The sequence below is a fragment of the Henckelia pumila genome, chromosome 3 (assembly GCF_033568475.1).
Source record: "Henckelia pumila isolate YLH828 chromosome 3, ASM3356847v2, whole genome shotgun sequence".
NCBI classification, from domain to species: domain Eukaryota; kingdom Viridiplantae; phylum Streptophyta; class Magnoliopsida; order Lamiales; family Gesneriaceae; genus Henckelia; species Henckelia pumila.
This window is the reverse complement of record NC_133122.1, coordinates 86,629,165-86,645,029: the sequence shown is the minus strand read 5'-3', so window position 1 is coordinate 86,645,029 and position 15,865 is coordinate 86,629,165. Positions and strand designations below refer to the sequence as shown.

The following is a 15,865-nucleotide window of genomic DNA, read 5'->3' as shown; positions in this document are numbered from 1 at the left end:
AATGAAATTAAACAAATTATAGGTCAATAAAACAAAATAATTAAGAATAAAACCATCACAAAATAACTTACATTTGATCTACTAAAAACCAATAATTTTTCATCAAACAAACCCAATAATTATGCATCAAAATTCAAAAAAACAAAAACAAAAAACCAACTGTATCCAGAAAAAAAAAGAGAAGAATTCTAAATTGTCAATAGCCCTCACGTAATCTTCATTCATTTTCATTTCTCCATTCACATATTTTTGTAAGTTTAATATATAATTTACATATAATTAAAATGCCAATTAAACAATAAATAAGAAGTTCAATTTGATGAAACCTAAATACCTATATTCTCATCACAGACAAAATTATTAGCCTATTTACATTTTTACATACCTAAATAAATAAGGAGACCAATGTAGAAAAAAAAGAGCAGAAAAGTGATGGGCATCACGGGCCGGGCGACAATCTTTGAAGTTTTTTGAAGGATGAGAGAAGCTGCAGGCAGAAAGTTACCAAATCCAGGGGCGAGCAGAAGAAGATTAGCGCAAATGCGCAAGGAATTAAGAAAAAATAAATTTGGGCCTGACCTAATGTGTAGTGGGCTTAACAATTCTTTTTTTAAAAAAAATTACTGGGCAGATATCTAACTACTAACTAGGCCTATATATCCCTTTTTTTTGGGCCCAGTCTAGGCAAGTGCCCACACTGGACCAGAACCAGCTCCGCTTTAGAGACCATCAGTGACAACTATGCAACCATTACAATGTCGGACGACCATTAGACAACTAAAATGACCATCATAGACCATTAGCGGCCATGCGACCATTATAATGTTGGCCGACCACTAGTGATCATATTCACAAATATATGTCGTGGACATCCTGCATAAAAAACAAAATTAATGTTAAAACTACAGAGACCATCCACAACAAGGCTAGAGACTATCATATAACTATGAGAGACCATTATAAAACTACAGAGACCATCAACGAAAAGGCTAGGAGACCATCATATAACTATGAAAATCCATTATAAAACTACGGAGACCATCCACGACTACCATGATATAATCACACTGATCAAAGTACATAACTACTGAACCATTATCTAAGTACGAACAACCATTACATGATATGGGAAAATCAGTCAAGACTGCCATCACAAAAATTTGAGCCACCAACAACACAATCAATATGACCATAAGAGACCAATGTTATAAACAAGAAGACCATCACAAAATCTTTATAGCTTACGAATGGAGAAAATAAATCATACAAGGTGAATGACAATCAGAAGAGAAGAAAAGAAGACCATCACAAAATCAACATACAAACTTACAAAAATAATTAGAGAAAAATATGTATTTCTAGCTTGTGAATGGAGCCCAGAAAAGAAGTCACATTGAGTGAATGAAAATGAGAAGAGAAGAAGAAAGCAACGGGAGTGAAGAAGAGAAAAAACATATCAACTAAGAGAAAATAGGAGAGAGAGCCAACATATACGTATTAATTTAAATTTGACCAATCACATTAATTAAAATATATTAATTTTATTATTTTATTTTTAAAAAGTATAATAATTAGTTATGTTTAAATATAGATAAATGGAGGGGTATTTTTTTTAACCTCGGTCAACTATTTTTTTTTTTAAACAAATGACCTCCTGCAGTGTATTTCAAATACATTTGGGGAGGTCATTTTTTTTTAAAAATGGTTGACCAGGTCTATATACCCAAATATCCCAATAAAAAATAGGGGTATGTTTTTTTTAACGTCGGTCAACTATTTTTTTAACGTCGGTCAACTATATACCCAAATTTTAATCAAAATGGAGGTCATTGACTTTAAAAAAATTTTAAGGTCATTTGACCAAAATTAAAGACCAACTAAGGTCATTTATTTAAATGACCCGAAGGCATTTTGAATATACCACGATAGGAGTCCTGATAGTATGAACATCATCCGACCACTCCTAATTTGTAACGATATAAGATTGTATAAGTTACAAATATATCCCAACCCAATAAGGGATTCAAGATACCAATGTAAGAAAATTTCAAAGCAATTTAATTATAGGATGAAAGAAAAAATAAATACATACATAATTTCAAAGAAGAGCTTAAATTAAGTTGATATTAGAGGGAAAAAGCACCCATATTTTCCATGTAATAAGCATTAGTTAGATACAAATTGGTCTAAATAAGGTATTCTCGATATACCACGATAGGACTCCTGACAGTATGAACGCCATCAGACCACTCCAGTGATGCAAATATCTTTCTCTTGTAATCTATCTTCCCATTGATTGACACTACAAATGATTGTTTTCGAGTCAGTGCCGTAAATTCTAGAACGTTAGGCGTCACGGTGATGTTATAATCCGAACTAGTGCTGGTGATTGCCTTGTATGTTGAATTGGTTGATCCTACATTTGTTACTGTTCTGTTGAACTGTGCTGAGAATGGTGTGCTCACGAAACTTTTAGAAAGGAATTGAAAAGTCATTGCTGGATAATTCAGATCGTTGGATGTCAATTTCATATCTTGACATATGATGCTTGTTCCTAATATTTTGCTAAACCTTGACTCATCATAGTCGGAGTTGCAAATATATTTGATATAATCAACTGGTGTGATCTCATACACGAGGCCGGGGTCAACGGCTTCGATAGGATTGATATGACCTGCTCCGTAAGAAAATCCGCCATTTGGATCATTGGTGGCATTCATTCTCCATGCTATGAGATAAAAGAAAGGGAAGAAAAGCAGTTAGCATACCAAAGCAATAACGAGACTACACCATATTTAAATTTCAGTCGATGGAAATTGTATCACCGGTCGTCATGAGAGCTGATTTGATTGCAGAAGGGGACCAATCAGGGTGGAGTGATTTAACGTATGCAGCCGCGCCAGCGACATGAGGGAAAGACATTGATGTCCCGGATAATATACTATATTTCACGGATCGCTTGTCTTGGGAGTTCTCTGATGGTGAAGCTAAAGGTGAAAATGCAGCCAAGATTTCAACTCCAGGGGCTGTTACATCAGGCTGCATATACAATTCCATTCCTATGTATTAATATACACATTCTTTAAAATGTTGTAATGACCGTAAGTTTTTACTATGTACCTTCAAAATATTTGGAAAAATGACATTTGGGCCTCTTGAAGAAAAGGAAGCAACAGAAGGGGCGTTAAGATTCGTCACAAGTTCGCTCTTGAGTATGTCCACCGTGTGATTCCTGCATTGCACTATTGATTAGTAAATATATTGTCATACCCGAGATATTCTATCGAATTTTGAATGAAACGTGACAGGGGTTCAGTACTTTGTGGAGTTGAAGTAGCCTTCGATGTCATGGAAGTGTGGCGTACTTATAGAAGAAATGGGGATTGGAACGATGAAGGAAACATCAGGAGCTCTTGTCGGCGGTACGACTGTACCAACTGCTCCAGAGCGGATAACTTCTGGGACGATGTTTTCGTTGCAAAGCACAACCTTGCCTTTTACTTTTGTTTCATCTAAACAATTTGGTAAGCAGGACCTGAAATTTTAAAACAGAAAATTAAAATTTGATGTGCATGTTTTTGAACAACAATGGGAATTTAGTCAACAAACTCAGCATCTGGTTCGGTGCATGTGCTTGAGGCTTCTTGCCCATATGCTAAGGGAAAACTCTTCCCCTTCAAGTCGAAAGCATTGACCGATTTTCCCTGTAAGATAAGGTAAAATTTCATCAATACGGGAGCTCAGAAAAGTTTAGATATGATTCCATATATTTTTTAAGAACATGCATACCGAAATTGCAGTTCCATTCCCAAGAACCACTTTGGTGATGATACCTCTATCACTAATGCTAGCCGCAACCGTGAAAATCCATGGAGCGACACTTGTGATCCGACCAAGACCTTTATTCCCTGCTGATTGTACTACTAAAATACCCTTTTGTAAAGCATGAAATGATCCGATTGCAATCTCGTCCTCATCCAGTTTACGTGGATAACGGTAACCGAGAGAGACGGTTATGATATCAACTCCATCAGCTATAGCATCATCGAACGCAGCTAATATATCGGAAGACTGGCACCCATGATCAGGGAAACATACTCTATATGCAGCGATTCTAGCCGACGGCACCCCTCCTCTTGCAGTCCCATTAGCAATGCCATAAAAACTGGTGTTCTTAACTGCGTTACCAGCTACTGTGGATGCGGTATGAGATCCGTGGCCTTCTACATCCCTTGCCAAATCAACATCCGAAAACTTTAAGGAGTTGTAGTATCGGGCTCCAATTAGTTTGCTGCAAGCACAAAACATATTGTCAACTTCTCAAGAACGGGAAGGGCATGACGTTGAAAAAAGGGATTTTACTTGTTGCAGGTGAAATTTTGTCCTCCTTTACACTCTCCTTTCCATTTCTTTGGAGGAGAGCTGAAACCTTTGTCACTAAAACTCTCTGATTCCGGCCATATTCCGGTGTCAATTACCCCAACAATCGTGTCGCTCTCAACAGTTGGATTTCGATGAGAATTTTTGTGGAGTCCCATGAAATCCCATGATCTTGTTGAGCTTTACTAGGGAAAATCGATACCACTTCTTCCTTACCTGGATTTAATTTTTAAGACATTACATGCACTTCCATGTAACTGATCAATTGTATCTTTTAAGGCAAAGCACTTTTAGGATAAGAAGACAAATTATATGAAAACTAAGAGAACAGATGTTTACTCGCCAACTTTTCCCGCTCTTCATCCGTGAGATTGGCAACAAATCCATTGAAACTCCGACCGTAACTTTTTATTAATGATTGACCTCCAACCCTTATAGAAACAAGAACAAATCACGAAAATGAAAAATTCGTTTTTTTCTACAATCCCATATCTTTTAATTTTTCAAAATTTTACACAAGTTTATTATACCTGCTGTCAACAACATCTTGAAGCATGCTCGAGTGGTATGTGGAAGATGACGATTCTTCGTTCTCCCCGATATGTCCCATGTACACTATGTAAATCTTCCTCTCTTGATCATCCGAAGCATGACATAATATTATCCCACATAGAACACAGAGAGAAAAAAAAACAGAGGAAAATTTGAGAGATTGCAGCACTCGGCGCATTGGCATTGTTGATGGATTGAAATGTGAGACTTATGAATATGTCTGTGTGTACTTGTCTTGGCTTTTTTACATTCTTAAAGGAAATGAAAATTTTGTTTCAAATTAGATTCAGCTTATTTCATTTCAAGGGCTTGATTCTAGTAATTGAATTGATTAAGATTTTCTTCTCTGACTTAAGTGTATCCTTATTTTGGATCCCATGTATTCTCAAAATGTTGATTTTCATTTTTTTTTTAGGGAAAATTACTTTTTCCATGCTTATACTTTTTATTTTGGGATTTTGGTACGATGTATTGTATTAATTGTGCTGTATTCTTGAATCTTTCATAGTTTTTTTAGAAACATTGATAATTTGTTTTCTAATTTTAGTCTTCTTTATTTGAAAGTGTCTACGCGTTACCTCAACTAAAATTTTCAAAAAATAAAACAAACATAACATACTAGGACTGGAATTCGATAAATGGAGGATGAAAATAGGAAATAAATAAATTATAAGACCAAATTTATAATTTCCCCCGTCTTTTCTAAATCAAAGTTAAAACTGCTTATCTTGAACTTGGATTTCATGTGAATATAACTGAGTTGCCAAAATATGTGCTTTGATTTTGTTAATTTTGGTCAACGGAAAAATTGGAATAGGATTTCCTGTAAGTTTGTAACAGATTAAATGCCGTAAATATTAGACAATTATGGTACAAATTAATGAATTCAGAAATAAAAATATGATGTCATATTCTTTTTATGTTATAATTATTAATAATAGTTCAAATCAATGTTTTTATTCTTTCTAAGGAAAATATTAATGTCTTTATTTTTCTAAAAAAGTAAATAAATGTCTTTACATTTTTATTGATATCATATCATATCATATCCTATTCCCCCGATAAATTAATTTATTTTCTTCAGTAATATATCAAGTTATTAAATAAATCATCAAATTAATTTCACGTGTTTTTTAAAAATTATAGTTGGAGAAAAAAATTTAAAATTTTTGTTCTAAAAAAAATCTTCTTGTAAAACACACTTTGAGTTTTTTTTTTCACAAATAACAGACTAAGAATATTTGTCCAAATGGAACCAAGTTCTTTATAATAAGTTAATGATATTATATTCACAGAGGAAATCACTAAGGTTACATTTAGACGAAAGTATTTCAAATTCAAATCTTTCAAATGTATTTAAATATATTATGTTATTTAAATAAATAAAACCATAAACTTTAAATATATTCATTTCATGTTATACATTGTTTACTATTAATTAGGATGAAATTCAAGTTCACATAATTGTGTCATTTAAAATTCATTCTAACTTATATAACTAACATGTAAATTACATAAGTAAGATATGGATTTAAAAATTAATCTATTATTTCATTGTTAACAATAAAATTATATATATATTTTTTAAAAAAACCTCTATACATGATGAGCAAAACATCGATGGTTTTGTTATGATAATGTATTATCTTCAAAAAATGACAATGTATTACTTGAATTTTATAGTTGGTTTTTTTTTTTTATGCTTGAATCTATTAATTCTAATAGACGATGTAGAGTAAAATTTTTTTTTTAAACACAAGATTTGTGGAAAAAAAGTGTATAAAACGGAAGTAGTGATCTCCTTGCAATCATTTGGAATCGAACTGTTGAGAATACAACCAATAGCAATAATAAACAAAACACAATCAAGAACACGAGAATTTTACTTGGTTCGGGTTTTGAATTACCCTACATCGAAGGTTCTTGGAGAACTCCAATGAAATCTACTATCACTAAGATGTTTATACAATCGTCTCAATCCTCTTCGAGACTTCAAACAATACACACGCTCATATATAGAAAGTAAAAGAAGGAACAAGCTAGAACCGCTTTCTTCTATGACTTCTTGAGCATGTATACACCGAAATCTTCAAGCTCAGAGGATCTCCAGCTTTGCCCCAATATCAAAGTATTCGATTTCTTTTGGGATATCAGATGAGTCAAGGGGAGAAGTTAGGGAGTAGCTGGAATATAATCATGCTTAAATAACTCCCTAACTGCCATTAATTAATATACAATTAAGAATGAATGAGATCCGATGGATGAGCCTCAAACTCATGTTTTAATCCCAGCCATCCAATTAGGTCAACAAATATGAGTCAACTTAAATACTCTACAAATCTCCACCTTTGGCTCATATAAGTAAAACACAGTAGATTCCACTAGTATTCCAATGTAACAGTGGGATCAGCTACTCCATTATGTTGAACATACCTAAAGTATCTTAGATTTTGCTCACAGGAATTACCTTAGTTAACATACCAGATAGATTAACAGTTGTATCAATCTTCTGTACTCTAACTTGGCCTACAGAAATGATGTCTCTTACAAAGTGAAAACGAAGATCTACGTGTTTGGTTATCTCATGAAATACTTCATTCTTAGATAGATGTATGGCACTTTAAGAGTCACAAAAGATAGTTACAAACTTTTGATAAAATATCATCTCTTCAATGAAACCTTTAATCCACATCCATTCCTTAACAACTTCTGTAAGTGAAATGTATTCAGCTTCAGTTGTAGACAGAGCTACTACATGTTGTAGGCTTGACTTCCAGCTTACTACATTACAATCAACTGTTAAGATATAACTTGAAATCGATCTCCTTTTATCAAGGTCTGCTGCACAATCAGAATCATAGTAACCTGTAACCTTGCTTAAAGGATTTCCAATTCCAGAGTAGACTAACTTCAGTTGGGATGTACCCTTAAGATATCTGATGTAAGGCCTAAAAATATTAAGTTATTAATTACGAAATTTGAGATTTAAATTTTGAATTTGGGAAAAATATTATTTGAGAATTTATGGAAATTAGAGATTTAATTTTTGATTCGGAAATATTTAATTTGAGATTTTACGGATATTGAGATTTAAATTCCGGGATTCTTAAATTAAAAGAATAAAATATTTGAATTGAAATATTATGGGATTTAAGATTTAAATGTTGATTGTAGAATTAAAAATGATTAAATTAGATGTAAATAATTGAAGAAGGACCAAATTTCAAATATTGAAGTTTTAGGGGCCAAAATGCAATTTCCTAAGGAAAGTGGAATTACACATGTCATGAATAGATACTAACGTGTAACTCCATCAGATTCAGCAGCAGAAGTTGAGATTTCAGCCAAGGAAGAAGAAGAAAAGCAGATTTTTCATTTTCCAAAAATTGATAGAATTCAATCCGCCTGGTAGAATTCAAAATAAATAGTATATTTGCGATCACGGCGTCGAGTGCTACGTTTTGACGTAAGTTTGGCTAAATTCTACCATGTTCTAATTTTGGTGATGTTGTTAGAATTAAGATTTGATTGTATAAACGTGTTCTAGTATATACGACGATAGCATATTTAAGTTGGATCGCGAAAAGATCGTCGTTTGGACATGTTTTTCATTTATTGAATATTTCTGAAATTTCTGGATATTTGAGGCTGTCATTCACGTGAATATACTGATAAATTGAGATTGTTATTGAGTTTAGATCAAAGAAATCTTGATGAATAGGCTTTTGGAATTATCGAATTCAAGCCGTTACGCCGTTTGTTTACGTTTGATGAATTTCTGAAAAATGTGAGATGCTATTTTCGAGATTTTGATGATGTATTGAGATGGATATTGGGTTTAGATCATTTTTATAATGATGTTTATGCTTTTAGAATTTCTGGTTTCGAATCGTTACGCCGCCGGTTGAGTTTTGGTTAGTTGATCAAGTTGTAGATTGTGATTGAGCTTTGATGGGGTTTAGAAGATTGAAAGCTGATGTTGAGATTGCATAACTTGTATTTCAGATTGAAGTTGAGAATTATCGACGTCGAATCGTTGAGTTCGAGTTGTTGAAGAGTTGAGCAAAATGAATCAACTAGACATCGGATTAGCAAGAGTTGAGTGAACAGTTTTGAAAGGAAGTGCAGAGTTTTGGACAGCTTGTATTTGATCAAGAAGTGAAAGTTTGAGAGGTTTGAGTTCAAATTAAAGATATGATTTGACATTAGACTCGACAGATAGAATAACTCGAGAACGTGGTGGTTTTTGAGTTTATTAAATCACATACATGCATGTTTAGTTGATCTTTCTTGATCTTATATGACTTACTTGATCTACTTGATTTAGTTGATCTTGTTGCTTAATAAATGATTTTGTTTAATTAAACATTCTTTTTTATTTAAGATTGATTTGTGTAGATTATTATGAGTGATTTTTTTTTGAAGCATATGAGTGATTTGAATGTGGTAAATTTTTGATAGAGTTGAAATGTATTCCTCTTGATCCACAATTCTTTCGAAACACCAAAAGCAGAATCGAAAAAAAAATATTGGACGTGGTGGACTTATATATGTGAGGCTAGGAATCAGATTTGAGTTCCTATTTCCAGAATTCCTTATATAGTGTTCACAGTCCAGGGAATAAGTGCTTGTTACCACCTCGAGCGGGAGCGTAGGTGGGAGGCTTGATTTATAGCCATATTCTTTTCCCGGGATCCAAAAGAGATGATTTATAAAACTATCGATTCTGCGAGATTGAAATATTTTACCCTTTAACTTATACCTGTGTCTTTATGATATTGTTTTCTTTGAAAGGAATCCAGTAGGTAAGGGTATATAGGAATTGAATGATTTGTGATAATAGAATATGCGACTGATATGTTTAATTGTTATATATACATGTATTTCATACCGAGATGTATTTCTCACCGAAATTATCCGGCTATTGCTTTGTTTTTGTATGTGTGCATTGCAATAGGTTGGGCAGGAACGAGTCAGACGAGACATGGATAGCTCAAGATTGAAGAAGTTAGAATTGGAGACTTGGGTTAAGAAATCGAGATGTCTTTTTGTTGTCATATTATGTATTGCTAATGTTAGAATGATTTAAGAATAGGAAATCAGATTTGGAACTTGTTGTTTTACATTTCTAGGAATCGTGTATGAAGTTATGATGTTTAGAAATGCATGTTCTAGCTTTGTATCTCGTATTTGGATCATCCTAGATTTGTTTCGGATGATTAAATGTTGAATTACAACATAGAAGTACATTTTGACAGCAAAAGAACCAGTTTTAGGATTTCGGGCAGCACAGAGCTCGCTCGAGCACATGAACCTGCGCTCGAGCGAATCCGAATTGGGGTCGGCCAGAATAGCGCTCGCTCGAGCGAGGCACCTTGTTTTTAAATTTTTTTTATGGCTTTACTCTTTTTCTTATTTAATCAGATTGATTACTTGTAAGCCATGTTGTTTTATTATCATATTTTTTATTGATTGTGATCGATAATTGAGATTAGCACCCGAGGTTTCCACATTTGAAGAGCCACTTAACAGCTTGCCAATGATCTCTGCTTGGTTTGCTCATAAACCTACTGAGTAATCCTAATGCATATGATATATCGAGTCTTGAAGAAACCATCAAATACATGATGCTACCCACTAATTTAGAATTTGGTACATGTTTCATATGTTGAAGCTCCAATTCTTCAATATTTTCAGTAACTGATACGAGCTTGTAGTGAGCTCCAATGGACGTATTGATTGTTTTAGCATTTTTCATGTAAAAAATATTCATCAACCTATCAATGTATCTCTCTTAGGATAAATCTAAGGTGTCTGCCTTTCTGTTCCTTATAATTTAAACTTCAAGGATTTGCTTTGCTGACTCAAGATCCTTCATCTCAAATTCAATGCTCACTAATTATTTCAATCTCTGTATTTTATTTTTATCTTTGCAAGCAATCAACATATCATCCACATAGATTAATAGATAGATGTAAGAACCATTTTGGAGTTCATTGAAATACACACAACTATCGAAATTAGATCTCTTAAAACCTTGCTGCAACATGACATCATCAAAGCGCCTATACCAGTGTCTAGGAGCCTGCTTTAAACCATATAAGTATTTTTTCAGAAGGCATGATTTCCCATCTTGTGTCTTCTTTATAAAGCCATCTGGTTGAGACATCAGAATTTCTTCATCAAGATTTCCATGTAAGAAATCATTCTTGACATCCAGCTGCTCTAATTCCATGTATAATATTGTTGTGATGGCCAGAAGAATCTGTATTGATGTGTGTTTTACTACTGGAGAAAACACCTCATTATAATCAATACCCTCAACTTGGGAGAATCCCTTGGCTACAAGTCTAGCTTTGAATCTAGGCATCTCAACCCCTAGTATACCTTGTTTTTTCTTGAAGATCCATTTACAACCAATGATTCTTCTATTCTTAGGTCTATCAACTAAAATCCAGATATTATTCATGGTTAATGAATCAAATTCTTCTTGGATAACTATTTTCCAGTGAGAACAGTTTTTACTATGTTGGGCTTCAGAAAGGTCTGTAGGTTCTTAAAGATATAAGAAATCAACAACATTAAGGGCAAAGGCTGTGAACTCTGAAGATGCAAATCTTGATGGTGACTTTATTTGTCTTCTAACTCTATCTCTTGTAAGAAGATAATCATCAAGTTTCTCACTGTGATCAGTAACTTTAGTACTCACATCTTGATTTGAGCCTTTGTTTTCATCAGTAGCATGATCATGTTGGTTACCATCTTGCTTAATATCATAAAAACTTCAGTTTTATTGTGAGTAACTCTAACTGTATTTGAATCTGCTATAGTATCCTTGTATGAGTTCTCACTGTCAAGTTGTTCCCTGTCACAATCTTGAAACATCTGCTTAGCTTGTTTAGAGCTGGCTAATTCATGAGACAACATGTTAGTTTTATAAAAAAATATTATCATTCAAAAGCACATCTTTACAGATCACACATTTCAACTCATCAAGAAACCACACTTTATATCCTCTAACACCAATAGGATAACCAAGAAATATCCATTTCTTAGCTCTTGGGTTTATTTTACCTTGATTTACATGAACATAAGCTAAAAAACCAAAGTTTCTAAGATGTAGTGGGGCCTCAGGTTGCTAATCTCAAATTTTAAGGGCATTTAATGAATAAACATCATTAAACTAATAAGGAAAGAAAGGATCTAAAAATTTATTTTTTTTTTTTCAAAAAGGGGTGCGCCCCCGCCGCCAAAAACTACCGCGGGGGCGCCCCTGTTTTTTTCCAAAACAGTAGGCTAATCTCCAGGCTGCACGCGAGCCGTCAAAAATTACCGCGGGGGCGCCTCCTGGAGCAGAAACTTGCCTTGTTCTTTGTCCGCAAATTTGATCCCTTCAACTCCTTCCAATTCATCAAACTCAAGTCTAAAACATGATATAAAAGATCCAAATCATGCATATTAATATAAACAAGGTCTCAAGCATCTATACATATATTTATTACATCGCACAAGTCGCTAAAGAAATGATAAAAGACATAATCTATCTCAAGTTTCATACATGTATTCCAAAACCCACAAGTTCTAAGGTTCCATGCTTCTAACATGTAAAACATCATCTACAACCCGAACCCTCATGTGCTAGACTCTCTTCCAGCTGTCAATGACATCGATGATCAGCTCCAGCCCTCTCTGTTGTCATGCACACATACAAAACAAGACAACAGCCGGATAAACTCCGGTGAGATATAATTCTCAGTATAACCAACATATCGAAAGCGTTAAATAAATCATATTAACTCTATTTCAAACTCGACTCAACAAATAGAGTGCTCAAACGCTTTAAATACGAATTGATTCACATAACTTCAAAGCCATCAAGATTCATAACTGATCTTGACATGGATATCCATCTAACGAATTCTTAAACGACTCGCAAATAAGGTTAACCGCAACCTTGGCTTAGAATCAATTCGATATAACATCATATCAACTCAAATTTAAAGATCCACTACCTGAGATGGATCGACAACACCACAATCAAATCAAAACATAAACAAGTATGTGATTTTTTTGCGGGCCAACTCAAAGATAATCGTTTTTGAGTTTCAAAGTCCCTACTTCGGGATGTCGTAATTATACCTTCTTTGATGTTGATTCTTGAAAGAGTGGGTGCCCAGTGAGCCAACTTGTGGCTATGGGCTTTGATGACTCTTTGTATAAACAATCTTTTGTTTAATATAATTTACATTTTTTAATGGCAATGACTTTATCTTTCTTCATATTGTTATATTATGATATACTATTGTTGTTTTGATAAAGACCTTGAATATACTATAGTGTATGTAAGATGTGGTAGAACATGGGGATGTCTATCATGAAATACATCTTATAGTCACTGTATATTCTAAACTGTTCCTAGTCGATTGAGCCATCCGATAATAAGGATAAGGATCGCTCGAGTTTGAGACTAGCATTTGCGATGCGGAGTACCACGTTTCATTGGTAGGGAACATGGAGATGTTCGAAGCATGCAAATGGATATTCATAGGATGAATAATCGAACTACCCTATCCGGACTTTCCAAGTGGTTATCACTTATCGAGTGGATAAAGTCCGCGGTTTTGGTTGTACACCATTAGTCCTTACTACTTGAAACATCATGGAGACTCTATATGCTAGTACTGTGCTTTGACTCGTTTACCGACTCTATGGGGGTCATCAGGTGTCGGGATTGGGTACAGTTACAACACATATAGGAGTCGATGCATTGTTGTCAAGGATTCACCACATACTTGCGAGTGTGGATATCCTATGCGATCTGAGGAGATATTAGTGTGACGAATCTCTGGCCAGAGTACTTGATGTGATTTAAGAAATGGTTTCTTAGTAGCACATGCGATGTCACTAATTTGATCTTCAAGATGTATTGCATAGTTATCGAATCTTGAGCGACTCTCGATATACCAATGGTTGTTGATTCGATCGGGATATATGGATGAAGGGACCGTACTGTACGCTAACCAAAATCTATTGGTTCTTGTAGGCACTATCAGTGATACCTAGGGAATCATGGGGCGATGTTGCTAGGCGCTTTACCATGATTCGTTGGGCAAGTCAGAAATCGTTGTTCCGAGTCACAAGGAGTTGTGAGCCCACGGCTAGCTGTATCCCTGAACCATTGAGGGTCACACAGTGTAATGGAGTTTTAATCCCCGTTGAGATAGTTAAATTTAAAGAGTTAAATTTAATGAATAAAGAAGTTGGACTTCTTAAATAAGAGTAAGGGAGTAGGATTTCCTAAAATGACATAGGGATGGACATTTTTGGAAACCACTGAATTCGGATTCAGGAAAATTTATCTTGACTTTAAAATGTGCAGAAATGGTTTCTGTGCACATTGGTAAAATCGGTTTATCAATCGGAGTCACGATGAATTTTATATTAATTTCTGAACGGGCTTTGCTTGTCGGGCCTCAACTTATGACTAATGGGCCCTAAGCTGTTAGTGGCCTGCATTATAAATAAGTTATTGCAGTACAGAAATTAGAGACAACAGGTCATAATTTTGAGAGAAAAATTTCGAAACCCTAGCCTCTCTCTCAAATATTTCGGCCGAACACCCTCCCTCTCTCTGTCTGAGAAATTCCGGTCTGTGATTTTGAATTGCAGTCTGGAATAGCGAATCAAATTCGTTTATTCTCTTCGCAGAAAACTTCTGATAGATTTTCTAGTGCAATCTATCAGAGGGATTAAACCTCCATTCGTGGACCTGATTGAAGGAAAGCTTGTTCATCAGTTCCAGGGAGATACAAGAAGCGTAGAGAAATCTGTGTGGTGTCCAATAATCTCGCTTCGAGATTGAAGGTAAAATTTAATAATTGTTATTTAATTTTACACACACTTATAATTTAATCGTTAAACGGTTGATACCCACACTATGGAATTGTTCCATACTAAAAATTTTAAACTTCCGCTGCACCGGGTATCAATCGTGATTGATCTGAACGCCAGTTTTCCAACAGTGGTATCAGAGCCAGGTTGCTCAGATCAAACGATTAAATTAATCGATTGTACAAAAATTTTTGAGTCTTGGTTTTTTAAAACAAAATAAATATTTTAAATAAAAAAAAAAAAAAATTTCGGGCAAAACCCGGGAAGCGATTGGATCGCTGCCCGGTGGGGCAGCGACGGTCGCTGCCCCGGGCGGTGCACGGCGCCGCCCACGGCGGCGCACGTCGCCGCCCAAGGGCGGCGCTCAGCGCAGCGCAGGGCAGCGCTCGGCGCTGCCCAGGGCGGCGCATGGCGCCGCCCAGGGCGACGCTCGGCGCCGCCAGGGCAGCGATTGTCGCTGCCCTAAAGGGGCTGCCGGGCTGCCCCGGCCCGCGCCCACGGTTGCGGGCCGGCCCGGGAGTGTCCCGGGCGGCCCGCGGGAAAAAATTATTTTTTTTATTTTAATTAATTTTAATGTGTTAAAATTTTATTTTTGGTCCGGTCAAAAATTGTTTTTGATTGGTTCACGAGGCATCGGATCGAATTGTTCGAGTCCGAAAATTTTAAAATTGATTTTTGGATAAATTTGAATTTTTGGAAAATTTTAATATTTTATCCTTAAATTGAATTTTGAAATCAATTATTTTTGGTACAATTGATGATAAGATTTGATCTTATGTATATATTAAGTAAAATATGATTTTATCTATAAAATTAGATTCTGTAGATAAAATATGATTTTATTTAATAAAAGGTAAAATATGATTTTATATGTAAAATATGATTTTATATATAAAATATGATTTTATCCTGTTTAAATTTAAATTGCCATATGCATGATATCCAATAAATTAATTTTGAATTAAATGTTATTGGATAAGGATGATCGATTGCCATGACCAATTTTGTAGGTGTATGTTAGGAATTTACATTTGTTTTATTG

At 34.7% G+C, this 15,865-nt stretch overlaps 1 pseudogene; it reads right to left on the bottom strand.

Moving 5' to 3' along the window:
* Positions 1–849: 849 nt before the first annotated feature.
* On the bottom strand, positions 850–4,990 carry LOC140889146 (subtilisin-like protease SBT4.3; annotated as a pseudogene).
* Between the last annotated feature and the right edge of the window lie 10,875 nt (positions 4,991–15,865).